The 2,740-nt window shown below is 29.1% G+C and overlaps 1 long non-coding RNA gene across 1 annotated transcript; it reads right to left on the bottom strand.

The window, feature by feature from the left end:
* Positions 1 to 606: 606 nt before the first annotated feature.
* LOC108468896 (uncharacterized) lies at positions 607 to 1,734 on the bottom strand. Its single transcript, XR_001869008.2, has 2 exons — positions 1,306 to 1,734; positions 607 to 1,019 (listed from the first exon to the last, which is right to left on the bottom strand). It is a non-coding gene; the product is annotated as an uncharacterized LOC108468896 (long non-coding RNA).
* Positions 1,735 to 2,740: the final 1,006 nt, after the last annotated feature.

The raw sequence follows: 2,740 nt of genomic DNA, 5'->3' as shown, positions 1-2,740 counted from the left end.
ATAACTAAGCTTAAAATCTATATATTTAGTACCAAAAGCTTCAAGATTTAACAATAGAAACTCTTTATAAACTTTAACAGTTTTGCAAAATAGTCCTCAGGCTAACTAAATAAAGCTCCCGAGATTTTAAAAACAAAAATTATAAGAAATGAACTTGAAATCACTTACCAATTTGAAGAACAAAGCTTGAAAAATTAAAAAACCCTTCCTTTCTCCTTTGGATGACAATGAAGGTAAAAATGGATGGAAGATGATTTTTTTCTCTTATAATTAACTTATATAACTTGGTAAAAGTGTAAATAATATCATCTTTTAGTTTAAACATTAATTAAATAATTTATTATTTGTCATGTTTAACCCTTTAATTTGAATGATAACATCATCATCCACCAAACATAGCTATACATTGGTCTAATTGCTTAGTTGAACCATTAAGAACTTAAGAATATATAGCGACTAACTTTTACAACTTTTGCTATTAAGTCCTTAAACCCTAATTAACTATTCGTCTCATAACATTATTGGACCAAAAATCAATATAATACTAAAATAGAATCATTAATATTAAATAATAATATCTACTAAATCGATAATCGAAAAATGGGATTCTGAAATCACTATTTTTGATATCACTAAAAAATGGACAGTTACAATTCTCCCTTGTAATAGGTCCATTTAGCCCGGGCCCATTAGAATAAAAAAATAGAAATTAAAAACCAAAAATAAAAAAAAACACACAAATAAAAAATCCAAATTCCAGTGTCCGGTTACAAATATTTGGGCCAAAAATAACCTAAACCTTAACCCCTTAATACAGACCTAACCTAATCACATAGTCCAAGAGGGCTATACTAAAATCCCTAGCCCGAACAGCCCAAACTCAAAAGGAATCCCAGCAACCAAGCACCAGAAGCTTCTGGAACATGCTAGAACAGTGCTAGGGGGTCGGGTCTCACGAGCGGTTTCTTCGCACGGCTTCTTTCACGCGTGCCTCTCCCCGCTCCTCCGTACGGATGATCCTGTAAAGAATACACGAGAAGGAATAGACTAACAGAATATACAAAATGACAGCATGAAATATTTTTATTTTTCGCTATTTTATTCTGTAAATTTAGGCTATAGAAAGCCCTCGTTTGTACCCTGTATTTTTCTACGCACACTACGCAAATCCAATACTGAGAATCAAAAAAATTAGAAAGGCGATTTAAGATTTTTCTTCCGTCTTCAATATTTTTTTCCTTTTTTGCATATATCATGTTTTTAGTTTTTTTTTTTAAAAAAAATCAAGAAAAACGAGAAAGTTACCTTCGTTAAATGTATCGATGAGATCCCTTGGCTTCTCCGTTGAAATCGGGGTTAGCAATGCGAATTATCAAGTGAGAATGGGCTTTGAATGTTGATTTCGGAGGAAGTAAAGGCTGCTTCTACATCACTCACCAATTTTAATGGTGAACTGGTGATGAACGGGCCTTAGCAAATGGAGGCTGCTGGAATGAACCCTAAAGAATTGATTTTAGGGCAGTGACTTTTAGTTTAATTGTTGGCTGTGTTTGGAAAATAAATGGGAAAAGAAAGGTTTTGAATAACCTATTAAACAAAGCGGCACCGTTTACACCCATTGAGGTCCGCGCGTTGGCCCGATAAAGGAGTTGGATCTGCGCCCTTTTTGTTTGAATGGGTATATTGCGCGCTGGATCCCTCCTTTCGCGTGGCGCCTCCAATTGTGCCCTATGTGTCTTCTTTGTTTTTTTGTTAATTTGGCTCTATAAATTTTTGCATTTTTTTTATTTTGGTCTGTGATACAGTACTGCATTTTGGGCTTGGGAAAATTTACAATTTAAGTCCCTATACATTTATGCGGGTTGAGCATTGATCCATTTTACTAATTACTTTATTTGCAAATTATCCTCCTTATTTTACTGCAATCTTAATTTGGTCTTATATTTGTACAATCGGTTAACTTGAAATACATTTAATATGTTCATGCCTTAATTCATGTTAATAGTTTTGTTTGTTTACATTTGTATAATTATTTTAAGATTGTTTTTATATTTTCACGTTATGTACCTGTTTCCTTAAATACTTTATATATATATTTGTATACTAACCATTCTTATTATAATTTTTATAATAATTATTATTTTGAATGTTTTAAAATTCTTTTTATATTACATTGTTTTAATACCTTATTAATAAGTGTTGTCAATATATTTATATATATGTCGATACATAAATTATTTAAAATATTTCTTGATTTATGTCTCATTTAAATGTCTATATGTACATATGATTCTGCTTTGGGAGCTCCATCTTTGTATTTATAAAATTGTTATATTGAAATGTTTCTCCATATTATGTTATCCTAATATGTTATTTAGTATCTCTTCTAAATATTTTTAAGTAAAATGGTATGTATATAATTTATATGATAATCTAATTTCACATGTATTTATTTTTATATGCATTTTTTTAAAATAAAAAATCTATTATATGTGTCATACCTTGCCATGTATTATTATTTCTTCATATTTATTATATTATTTAAGTTATCATTAAGCATATATTTTTGTATTTATATTTAATCTACATACGTTATTAAAACCATGTTATTTTTAAATATATAGCTTTTAAATTTGTACCTAATTATTTTTATTAAATGTATAGTATATGATAAAGTTAAGTTAATTTTATAATTCATATTTTTGTTTCATGTTATTCCAACATTTAATTATTGTTAAAA

The sequence above is a fragment of the Gossypium arboreum genome, chromosome 7 (assembly GCF_025698485.1).
Source record: "Gossypium arboreum isolate Shixiya-1 chromosome 7, ASM2569848v2, whole genome shotgun sequence".
In the NCBI taxonomy this organism is placed as follows: Eukaryota; Viridiplantae; Streptophyta; class Magnoliopsida; order Malvales; family Malvaceae; genus Gossypium; species Gossypium arboreum.
This window is presented reverse-complemented; position numbering and strand designations above follow the sequence as displayed.